General features: G+C 37.9%; 1 long non-coding RNA gene across 1 annotated transcript in view; it reads right to left on the reverse strand.

Moving 5' to 3' along the window:
- Nucleotides 1–5,377: 5,377 nt before the first annotated feature.
- The window catches only part of LOC121012672 (uncharacterized), a 36,669-nt gene continuing 29,078 nt past the window's right edge, over nt 5,378–12,968 (reverse strand). The window contains exon 3 of the long non-coding RNA XR_005782216.1: nt 5,378–5,573. This is a non-coding gene — a long non-coding RNA (uncharacterized LOC121012672). The remainder of the gene's footprint in view (nt 5,574–12,968) is intronic.

Raw genomic sequence — 12,968 nt, forward strand, 5'->3', positions numbered from 1 at the left:
CCCCCCCCCCCCCCCCCCCCCCCCCCCACTGGAAGCAGGTAAGGAAGGCAGGAAGTAGCTGTCCATCAGATTACCCTGGACCTCCTCAGTCATAGTAATTGTGCTGGCTGTTACTCAGCAAAATGAGCCGGTCAGAGTTTCATCAAAAGACTGACATAGTTTAATTTATAAAGATCTCTCTGCTGCTGAATAGTAAATATTCTGGATATACTGTTATCTATCACATCTATATCTAATGCAAATATTTCCCCCAGTCTATTTTTTGTCCTTTGAATTAATGCTGGTTTCTACTGAGTATTAAAAATAAAAATGTTGTACAGTTAATTTTTTTTTGTTTCTTTTTGAATTTCTTATAAAATACCCTCTAAAATGAAAGCTGTAGGCAATTCTGAATTTTCTTTAACATTTTTGAAAATTTTGCATCATTTAAGTTATAAATACAAGTGTTAGAGATTCAGAATCTAAACTAATACCACAAAACATTGTCCCTTTTCTCTATGTCAGATGGTTTGGAATCACACTTAAGCACATATTTAACTCTTCAATTTGCTGAACTGTTTAGAGCTCCAGGGATACACAACTATTTTATTTTTCAGGAAAGGAAGATGGAAAATAAAAATCTCTGACCTAACACTGTTTACCTTCTTTCTCACAAAGATCAAATGACAAGAGTTCATCACAGCGAAATCTCTCTGTATAAAGACTCTTTTCTTGTTTCAGGACTGTGCATGAGTATAGAAAGATAAATATATCAATACTCATGCTCTTTAAGAGATTAAACTATGTGTACTATAATCAATGAGTTAAAGGTAACACTAATATCTAGAGAAAAGAGAAGGAAAAAGCTTGTTTATCACATAAAAACAACCATAGTAAAAAGTTTCTTTGGGTGCCTGAGTGGCTCAATCGGTTAAGTGTCTGACTTCAGCTCAGGTCATGATCTCACAGTTTGTGGGTTCAAGTCTATATCAGGTTCTGTGCTGACAGCTCAAAGTCCGGAGCCTGCATTGAATTCTGTGTCTCCCTCTCTCTGCCCTTCCCCTGCTCATGTTCATGCTCATGCTCATGCTCATGCTCTGTCTCTCTCTCAAAAATAAATAAACATTAAAAAATGTTTTTTAAGTTTCTTAACACTGGAGTCTGTAGTTATTTACTCTTTCAATTATGTACATAAGTTTGATGTGTTGAAGTATTAAAATTAATGCTTCAATATGGATCTGAAAGTTTCATATAAATAAATACTGAATATATAGAACCATATTCCTAACAATCGGATTTGTCATTCTGATTTATTTACTCAAATAATGTATGACTACCAGAAGTTTAGACAGTTTCTATTATCCTATTATCTTGGATTTCACTGACCTATTTTCTGACCTTTAACATATACACAGTTTGCTAAAATTTTGGTTGCAGGACTTAGTAAATTTTAGTCTGACCCAATTCTTCAGTATTCATGTAGGCAGAGTCTAAATCATAATAGATATAGCATGAGATGTAACTCTGGTCAATGTCCTTACTAATAGAGGGGAACAATGGCCTGGATAATGCAATAAAGCATGTAATTCCTGGCTCTCTCAATTATCTCGGGTTGAATGGAGATGACAGCTGTCAGAGTGAAATAGGTGAGTGGGTAGGATGTGTGCCAGCCCTGCGGTCACTGCCCTGGACCAAATATCATCCTTCTGAATAGCCCTGGACACATCCAAATTTAAATTTTTATGCCATTGTTCTCTTCTATATCATTTTCTTTTCAATCCCATCTTCCACACATCCTGCAGAGGACAGAGATGCCCCTGCTCCTCACCATGATCTCCAGCTGCCTGCTCAAGGAACATCAGAACCACACTGCCACTCAAGGGTGTCTTATTAGGGGAATGGCAGAGTCAGCCATGGCCTTTGCCAGCATAAAGAGAGTGAGTGTAAAATTATGGGGAAAGGAGATCACATTTCCTTCCAATCACAGCTTACGGGACAAGCTATGAAAGGCACTTACCACCAGAAATGTCATAAACATTCACAAGAGAGTTCTCGCCCTCTCGTAGAGCTCAAGGCTGCTCTTGAGCCAACTGCCATTAGTGCTTACTTGGAAACCACATGAGTATGTCTTTCCAGAGTTAAGCCCTGGGGCCACCTGTATGTGCTTTCTTTCACCTTGTCATGGCCATAGGACTCGGTCTGCTTTACTCTTCTCTTTGTGACCACACACATACACACACACACAACAAGCAGTGCAAAGGGCTGACATTCCCACGGCTTCCTTCCTCCTTATGGCCCCAAAGTCAAGCACACAGGCTCTTTCTGTTGTCAGACTTTTAGTCCTAATCACTTCAGAAAAACAATCATTGTGCTACAAAACCTTACAGAATGTTTATCTTCTTGGTCTCCAGGCTGTTGATCCTGCTTCCATTCTATTATAAAAGCAGAAAGGCCTGGTCAAACATTTGAGCTTTCTCAGTGCCCCCTCTATGTGCTCTCAGGTAAAGCTATTTCTTCTTTCAGGATCCAGGATCTTCCCTTATTTCCTTTAGGCTAAAATAAACACCTCTGACCCACATATAAAACATACTTTTGGATATCTCCTCAGATTTTCCCTGAGCTCTAACTGGGCAAGGAGAAAAGGCCACCAGCAGAAATCATAGTGTAATTTTAGAAGTGTTCTTTGACATATACCTCTTTGATACACATTTTAGACAGTCGCATAGTTTGGAGAAATGAGAAAAATAAACTTGGAAAATTCAGGAAGGATCTGGCAATAAATACAGTCTGAGCGCATTCCTTGTTCTTAATTGGACTCAAGAAACTACCCTGATGGAGTAGAGGAAACCCAAATGGAAACGCCACCTGCTTTGTGGGACCTGTGGTATTGGGCTATGAGAGTGAGGTTGGGCAGGAGATCAGGCTGTCAAGCACACTAGCGATCTTCAAGTGGGAAGTGGCCTCGAGGGTCCTCCTCCTAAGGAAAGTCCCCTGTGCACCCAAAGGAGGTGCCACCTCTGAAGGAGGTTGAGTATCAAGAAGGCTGACAGGCTCGGGGGTGGTGTAAGCCACAACCATATCAGGAAAGGCTGGTTTGGAATAGGAGCCCTCCATACCACCACCCATCTGCTCAGACCAAGCAGGCATGCCTCTCACCAATTCTGAAGGCAAACCACAGCAGAGCCTGGAATCCAGGGGGATTGGTGTCTGTCTCTGGCATATCCTTGCTAAATTCTACCCCATCTTTCCCTTTGACAATCCTTACTCTAAAGGAAATATGAGAATCTTTTTTGTTTTTTGAGAGAGAGAGAGAGAGAGGGCACAAGTGAGGGGCAGAGGGAGAAAAAGAAAGAGAGAGAGAGACAGAAGGTGGGCTCACCCAAAGTGGGGCTTGTATTTTACCTGAAGTAGGGCTGGAGATTACCTGATGTGGGACTTGAACTCACAAACCGTAAGGCCGTGACCTGAGCCGAAGTCAGATGCTTAACGACTGAGCCACCCAAGCACCAGGAATACGAGAATCTTATTTTAAAAGTTTCGTAGGTCATGCAATAATAAAAGTGAAAAATCGCTAACATTTATTGAGTACTTATGGGTCAGGTGTTCTTCTAAATATTTTACTAATGTTACCAACGTCACATCATTCTCCAAAAATCCTGAGAGGTGAGTGCTGTTATTATTCCTTTTTACAGACAGAATCCTTGGCTCAAGCTGCAGAATTTCCCTTTCTTCCCCAATCAGCTGTATTCTTTCATTCAGATAGCAAAGGTATACTAAGCATCTACAGGGCATAAAGCCACGTTCTAAGCAGTGGAGCCACAGAGATGAAAGACAGTCCCCACCTTCAAGTTGCTAACAGCCTAATGGGGGCTTACTGATAAGAACAAATTTAAAAATTTTGAATTCAGTATGATAGATGAAAGAGTACACAGACTGCTATGATAGATAAGAGGAGGCTCACCCGCGCAAGATGAAGGTAGGGCCTGCTACTGGGGGATGTGCGAGGTGGGTCAGGGAAGATTTCCCAGAGAAGGTGATAAAAGCTGAGTTGACTCTTACAGGACAAAGAAGTGCCAAGCATTAGACACGCTGGAAAAATGAGCTGGGGATCGTATCTTGAAAGATAGATATATCACGCTAATACACTGGGTTTTTATCCCAAAATTAATGGGAGACCACAAAGTGATTTTTTATTTTAAAATACACGCAACATCACATTGACCATTTTAATCACTTTCAGGTTCAATGACAGAGTTCAGTTCAGTGGCATTAAGTACATTTCCATTGTTGTACAACCATCACAACCATCCGTCTCCAGATCCTTTTACATCCTCCCAAACTGAAGCTTTCTAGTCATTAAACAGTCATCCCCCTCCCCCACTCCCATCCTCTGGCAACCACCATTTGACTTCCTGTTTCTATGAGTTTACCTATCTAGGTACCTCATATTAGTCCTTTCGGGACTGGCTTCTTTCACTTAGCATAATGTCTTCAAGGTTCAACATATGTCATAGCATGTGCCAGAATTTCATTCCTTTTTAAGTGTGAATAATATTCCATTGTATGTGTATACCATGTTTTGTTTATTCATTCACCCACCAAAAGACAGGCTGTTTCTGTCTTTCGACTATTGTGAATGAATGCTGCCATGAACACGGGGCTCTCAACGTCTTTGAGCTCCTGCTTGCACTCCTTTGGGGTGTACACCCAGAAGTGGAATTGCTGGATCAAATGGGAACTACTTGTTTAATTTTTTTGAGGACCCTCCCTATTGTTCTCCACGGTGGCTGAGGCACTTTACATTCCCACCACCAATGCACCAGGGTTTCAATTTCTCCACATCCTCACCAATACTTGGTATTTTCTGTTTTTTTTTTTTTAATATATGTAATAGCCATCCTAATGAATGTGAAGTGCTCTCTCATTGTCGTTTTGATTTGCTTTTCCCTAATTATCGTAACAGTAAGCATCTTTCCACGTGCTTACTATACAATTTCTTTGGAGACATTTCACTCGTCTTTCACCCATTCAAAATGATTTCAAATCAGACGACATAGGATCTGATCTGTGTTTCAGAAAGAGACCTCTGGTGCAGAAGGAATCACAGCTCAGAGGGCGAGAGGCTGGAGGTCATCCGGGAATGACATGACTAGGCCAGAACCACACTGGTGTTTGGCAATATGGTAAGTCGCGTGGAGAGGAGAAGGAGAGAAGCTCCTTGCTGGAGCTAGGCTTAAGGCAGTGGGCCTGGGACCTTTCTCTGCTCAGGCTTTACTCCATTCTATGGAGCACTTCGCCAGAGCCTCTCCAATCTTCCCTTTCTGAATTCTCTAAGGTTTCCTCCCTCTTCCTAACAGAGTCCCCAACCATTTCCCTCCCTCTTTCTCCTTACCTGGTTATGAAGCGGTGTCCCCACCAGCCCACAGTTCTGCAGCTTCGAGGCACGTTTCCCTGCATCACTACCACGTATCCCTTCAAATCTTTTACTGCTTCTTTTCTTGCTCTGGGGAAATCAACCACTGATGTACTTCTGCCTGGAGAAGTGGACGAGGCAGAAGAAAACCAACAGCTCTGAGGCCACAACAGGAGAAACCCTGGAAATAAGCATTTTTGTTTTGTTTTTTTTTTTTTTTTTGACTTCATAAATCTCAATCCCCTCTTCTTGAATGAATCAATATCATTTGTCACCCTGTATTGTAATTGTTGGCTCGCTTACCTATTTCTTCTCAGGAAATTTTAAACTGAAACATGGTTATAATAATATTTATATTATCTTATACTTACAAATTACAAAGAATGGTATCAAATCCAATCTTGGCTGATCAGAACCAAAACATATGCTAAAACCATGAGAAAGAAAAGATTTTGTACTTCTTCCTAACATATGCCTTTTAACTTGCCAGAAAGGAATTTTAGCAGATATTATAATAAATATAATCAAGATATCAAAGCTGGATAATAAATGGTGAGGAAAATGTAATGGGAAGTGCTCAGGTTTTGTGGTAATTCACACTGAAGAGCAATGTTATAACCCCATTAATGTATCTAAATATGGGGAACAGCACTAAATATTGCACTAAAATGACTCTGTGTCACTTTTTAAACACTTTTAGATGATCAATTATTAGGTGGGGGTCAAGAAAATAATAAAAGAGATATATTTTATTACAAAATTATACATTACCTATGATATGGGTTCTCATAGTGAAATTAGCAAGTCTTTGTCAGCAATTAGGATTTCATCAGAAGAAGCAAAGCAGAACTGAGACTTTTTTGGCTTTTCATAAAAGTTTTAACTGAGTAGACTTTTTCACTCCCCTTTTCCTCCCCCCACCTGGCTCCTCCTCCTTCTTTAGATTGAGATTTCTGTACTATACAGTAATAAAATCCACTGCCAAGTTGACTCAGTCAATAAAAGCAGGTTTTGAAAGCAGAGATTTTGTAGACTTGTATTCAGAAGTTGTTTCCTTATCTCTCATCTCTGGGAAATGATCTAACATCAAAATATGAGGAAACAACCTTTTGAGTAAGAACTGACAAGGTGTTGCACTGCTCTTCTGGAAGAAAAATCAACACTACCCTCAGAAAACAGAATGTGTTCTTTCTAGTAAATAAAGTTGCAAGCAGGTAGATGACAGTTTATGGGAAGAAAGAGTTGTTTCAAACCCTCCAGCAGAATTTTACACCGAACAAATGCCTTAAATAAAAATCACATCTGCGAGCTACAATGCTGCATAATGAACAGGACACAAATTTTCTTTGTGCAGTTAAATCAATAACAATGGGCAATGCTGAAGTTGCATGTTTTAGCTTTTGGTGCCAAACTCACTGCCTGACCCTCCATTTTAGAGAAAGCCAAATTGGTTGCTACTTTTAGATAAGAAACATCTATTTGAGGGTTAGTTTGGAATTAGGGCAGTCGACAGTCCCAAGGACTCTATTTGTGATGTACCAGTAAGGACCAAAATAGCTAATGGTACGACATTACTTACTGCAATCACTGACTGAAAAACAAGAGGCTAAAATCATTAAGAAAAAAATAAAAACAACTCAAATGCAACAACTAAGAAAAGGGGCAAAGGGCACCTGGGTGGCTCAGTCAGTTAAGCGTCCAATTCTTGATTTCGATTCAGGTCATAATCTTCATGGGTTTGTGGCATTGAGCTCCGAGTCTGCCTCCTCCATGACAGCATGGAGGCTGCTTGGGATTCTTTGTCTCTGCCCCTCCCTGAACACACACACTCTTTTTCTCTCTCAAAATAAATAAATAAACTTAAAAAAAATAGGGAAGGGACAGCAATATCGATTCACTACAGAAATGGAAAGATCAATAGCACATGAAAAAATAATATTCAACCTCCCAAAAGTAAAATAGAGAAATTCTAATATAACAGTATGAGAGCCTATTAAATTAGTAAATATGATAAGAAATAATGATGCCCTAGTTTGGCAAAATTCTTGGGAATATAAATTAGTATAAACTTTCTGAAAACCAATTTGATGTATATATCAAGAGTCCTTAAAAATACATCCACTTAAGGTCCATAATGTCCCTGCAAGGAAACCAACCCAAAGAATAGAAAATCGGACAAATATTTACTTACCAATAACATAAACAACATGGTTTTTAAAAAATGAAAATAACATAAATGTCCAAAAATAATGGAAAAGTTAAACTAGTTTGTGTATATTATGGAATATCATTCCACCATTAAAAATTGTGTTAATGAAATGGGGAAATGCTCATGACACAATGTTAGATGAGAACAAGGATATAAAAGTATTAATATATCATAACTCTAATTTTGTGATATATATCTCTATGTTAAAAACATATATCCATATACATAAAAATAACTTGAATTGATAAAAATTAAAATTCTTATGTTTATGCAGGGATAAAAAATGGAAAAATACATGAAAACTGTAACCAAAGTTGCCTCTGTTTATGTAGCAATAAGAGAAAGAAAATATATTAAAATTGAATCAAAGGTGATTATAATTTTTTTGCACCTTTCTGTGTTTTCCAATTTTCCCGTGGGGAGCAATGTATGTATTAGGATTTATTTGCCACAGCTCAGCCCAACTAACTTATGAAATAAAGAAAATTTATTGGCTTTCATAATGCAGTGGTTCTGGGATAAGCATTGCCTCAAGGGTGGCTAAATACAGGGGCTCAAAGTAGTTTATCAGGATTCTATTTCTCTTTTAAATTATACTTCCTGTGTTGACTCCTTCTGAGAAAGGCTGTCCCTTGAGGTCCGGGTTCTAGGGGCTGAATATTTTAGGTTCAAGTTCACATGCACAGCCAAACTCCTAAGATCCATTCTGATCAGTCTGCCTTAAGTCATGTGCTCAAAATAAACTAATTACATGTGGGAGAATGCTAAGCACTGATTGACGCTGGTCACGTGCTCTGCCCTAGTCTCTCTGGGAGCCCTACTCATACCAAGTGGAAAGAAAATTAGGAAGACACAGATTCCCAGAGAAAAATCCAAGCTGCTGTCGGGAAGGGGAGGCAAACAACAAATACTGAATACAAAGCTGTATTCCTTCTATAAGGGGAAAAATGTGACTTCAGTTTTTTTCAAACCCTAGTGCTCCTCCTCTTTTCCATGAACTCTGAATCCGTTCTCCTTTCTCACTAGTAACAATTGTCAGTCTGTTAACATTTTCACAGGATAGAAATGTTCAGTTTGCCAATGGCAAATGTATTGCCTATACACTTTATAACTGCAAATGATATTTCTCATGAATATTTAGAAAGAGTGATAAGGTAAAAATCATGGTTTCTGTTACAATTCAAAGTAAAATTTTTAGTGATGAATTAAAAACTGGTGTTGTCAATAATCCCATTCTATGCTTTTTCCTCTGTTACATCAGGCCAATTTATATAAAATTACTCTATTATGTTGTGTATTGTTTTGCAGCATTATTAGAGAGACAGAGAAAGATAAGAGAGAAGGAGAAAGACACCCAGGTATTAGCTTCATCTCATCTAATACTTCGCTGCCTTATTTGGTGATGGTAATGTTTGTCAATTTGGGAACACAACTTTCACTAGGATGAGTCTTAAAAATCATTTCAAATATATTCTTCTAACTTATTCATTGTTCATTTTTCAGTATCAATACTTTTTGAAATGTAATGCAGACTTTCCTTTAAGCCTTTCTTCATTTATCTAAGTGAATTTGGTGAGCACAATCTTCCTCTGCCTCGTGAAGATAATTTACCCTTGAAAATCATTTGTTAAGTGCATTCTCATAAGCTTAAAACATAATTACCATTAACTCTTAGGAATATGCATTTATACTAAGACAACACCAAAGCCCATAAAAATCAGCCCAATTACTTCAACAGTCACATTAGTTGAATGACCTAACAAGAACTTTCGCTTCATTAATTACACTAAATTATGGTTGTTCTGTTATTCTCATTAAGTTCTTGCAGAGCAATCATGTGATATATAAAGATTATTCTTACAAATAAAACATTGGGTATTCAATGTTTATATAATTCAGTCTTCACTACAAAATCGTAATCATAATCATAACCAAAAAAAATCACTGAAAATTAGGGCAAAATATTTCATACTCATCAAATAATTTGACATCCTTAAGGCCTGAGATTACCATGGCCATAACTACAAAACACTAAGTCTCTGAGAGAACTTCAATGTATCACATTCCACCAAATGATTTTGAACACAGCCATATGGTGCTTCTGGTCTGGGAAGGTTCAGCTACCCATGTGATATTCAAACTCCAAATCTGTCCTCGTAAATGCAAAGAAATGCCCTATTAGCCAAAGCGAGGGTACCCAATGAAACTTTAGGGGGAAAAACCAAATTCATGTCACTGAACGCTGTGTCACCTAGCCACTTCTCAGTGCAGCTGACAGTCTGAGTTTCAGACTGCTTACAAAATAATCCCACCAAGCAATGAGCATTATCAATATCTTTTTAAATAGCAGGTTCTAAAAAAAAAATGTTTCATTTACCTAAACTAGTTGAAGATATTTGTTTTCAATTACTCAACTAAGTATCTTCGTGTCCCATCCCATGGTTAATCAGTGAAAAACACATAGACAACATATGATCACAATCATTATTCTGTCTCGGGGAATTTGCTGAACTTGATTGTCTAAGAAGGTGACTGTTTAGCAGCGTCCATAATCATTGCTGCCCCAGACAGCCACCTTGGACTACAAAGGTGGCAGAAACCAGCCAAGCCTTGGGGAACTTTTACCTCATCTGTACCCTCCAGTCCTTTTCTTTGCAACTGCAAATTAGTTGTCAGCTTTTTGCCCAGCTTTATGACTAAGGATACTATCCTGAGAAAACACAGCCCAATGACAAAGAACAGCTCTAAAATCGCAGTAGGACCAACAACACTTGAACCTTTACTGTCTTTGGAAGGAAGCATGTAAAACAGGAAATGAGCTTTAGCCTTGACATTTGCCTGTCTTGGTAGAAGTTCAACAAAGAGCTGAAAATGAAGTATGCTTCAGACTTTAAAGGTAATGATGAAATGAGAGGGAGGGTGTCCGTCAACACTATAGAAGTAGCTTCAGCCATGTTAAAATATTTCAAAGAAATGAGCCGTTAGAGCAGCAAGCACTCCATGTGTGTGTTGTTCAGCCCATCCAAAGTGCATCAACAGGCTTTTTCTAAAAGTGTGTGGATATAATACTTTGAGCTGAGATCTGTGGCCTTAGCCTTCTAAAGATGATATCTACAGGTTGTCATGGTAACTCACAGGGCACCATCTTTAAAAACATTAAATTCTGAGGAAAATACACACAGAGAAATTTCAGCCCTAAAAGCCATTCCCTCAGACAAATTGTCCATTAGCCTACATATCTCTGTCCTTTGAAAGCTTTGCTTTGATTTTTATTTTCACTCCGTGTTCAATGAATACAGAACCCTGAAACAAGTGAAAAAAGTTTGAAATGTTTTACTATAGATTTTCATGATACACTCTACATTAGTTTTAAACTGAATGAGTACCACCTCTACCACTGATATTTTTCTTCCTTTTAATTGACTTTTTTAATATGAGCTTTTCCCTTCTATCAGTAGAAACAACTTTTGTTCTTTTCCTCTTAATATTGTCCTGTAGCCATTATTAACTTGAGGGACATCTTCCTTACTTTGAAATTGTGAGGTCTGGATGTCAATCCATTTGTCAATACTTTGGAGACACAGTGACTTTCTGTCCACACCCATAAGACTTATTTTTGTGTGTGAGTCATGGAGGAGTTAGCAAGTTTGACATTGAATCTTTCTTTATCTTCACATTAGCATTTGCTAACCCTCCAGCTGGATTATGAAGTTTTGGTAGATTAGGGAGGGTACTTTATGACTCTTTGTGTCTTTAGGGTTAGAAGCACTACACACAGGGGTACAGTAAATATTTTATGACTTAGAACCCAACTTTAAGATAAAGGCACTAAAAGGGCCTTCTAGATCATCAAATCTACCCCCTTATTTTCATAAATTAGGAAAACAAAACAAGGAGAGGTAAAGTATCTTAGTCCAAAGTTTTGAGGTTAACAAAGGGGATTCCAATCTCCATTCTGCCAGTGTGGGGAAAGCAAAAGGAGGCAAAACTAAGATTCTTTATTCATACAAAAAATTGCTAATAGCTGTTCCTGAATTTCATACCTCATTAAATTATTGTTTTCAGGTTCCAGTTCCATAATACTCTATTCCAAAGAGAATGTGCTAAGCATTAGCCACATATGAGGTGCTAGGAAGAGAAGGGGTATAAAGAGATAAAGCACATGAGGAAAGATGAATGTAAACAATAGAAGAAATTAAATAATTGTTGATAATATTGAGCATCATCTTGTTCTTAATTCACAGGCAATATCATACCAAAAAAGTGACTGCATTTGGAAGACTAATAGTAGGGAAAAATCTAAGAGGTTAGATTTAAGGCCTCCAGAAACGGGGGTAAAAATAACTGACATAAGGCAATGCACTAATCAAAAATCTAGAATAGACACAAAGAGTATTATAGAGCAGGTTCACCTTCTTCTCTGAATTTCTTTGTAGTTAAGCTTTGTTGGGAAGCTCTACTGGGGAGAATCCCATGTGTGTATGTGTTCTATTAGTTCATTTGTATCTGTACCAGAAGGCAACACAGGTATTTAGTAAAGGAACTAATAAAAAACATGTAGAGATCACAATGGTGTGTGTGTGTGTGTGTGTGTGTGTGTGTGTGTGTGTGTGTGTAAATTTAAATTCCCAATGTATTGATTAAAAAGAAAGTTGGCTAATAACAACTTACAGTTGTATAAGGCCCTTGCAGTTTATAAAACTTACATTTAGCGAAGAAGAGCTTCCATAAATCTCAGATGATTGGACGAAGAAGTGTTCTCGTACTTGTTTATTGATGAAGCCTAGAGTGGTCAAGTGATTTATACAAGGTTATATGCTGAAAAGTTCTGACACCAAATATAAGGCCTAACTATTTTGGAGAAAGACTCCTCTCTATTACTTTGGTGGGTCCCATTCAAGACTATGTCACTACCCACAGATGGCTTCATGGAGTTTGGGCACATGTGAGGAAAGGAAATAAAACAGCTGTTTCATAAGAAGTTAATCAGTTTGAAAGAGAGGTTTAGGGGCTTAAAATGAAATTTTAAATCAATGAAACACTATCCTATGTGTCTTCTCCTACAAAGGTCACACTTGATTCGTTAGAGCTTCTACCAGGAAGACTACATTGAAGAAGAAATGACTGGTACATCTAGATCAAACTGTTTCAAGGGCCATTTTACTATTAATTTTATAAATGCAATGGTAAACAATTATTGATCATAAATCAGAGCAAAGTTAAGAATAACAATTACCTCTATAAACACATTACCAATTATCAGTAATGATTAGGGAATTGTAATTTAACAACTGTACTTATACTAACAGTCAATCATGGAAGTTTGGGGAAAGAATTAATGGTTTTTCAGAGACCACCTGGAAACAT

The sequence above is a fragment of the Herpailurus yagouaroundi genome, unplaced genomic scaffold (genome assembly GCF_014898765.1).
Source record: "Herpailurus yagouaroundi ecotype Mexico unplaced genomic scaffold, PumYag 197, whole genome shotgun sequence".
Lineage (NCBI taxonomy): Eukaryota > Metazoa > Chordata > Mammalia > Carnivora > Felidae > Herpailurus > Herpailurus yagouaroundi.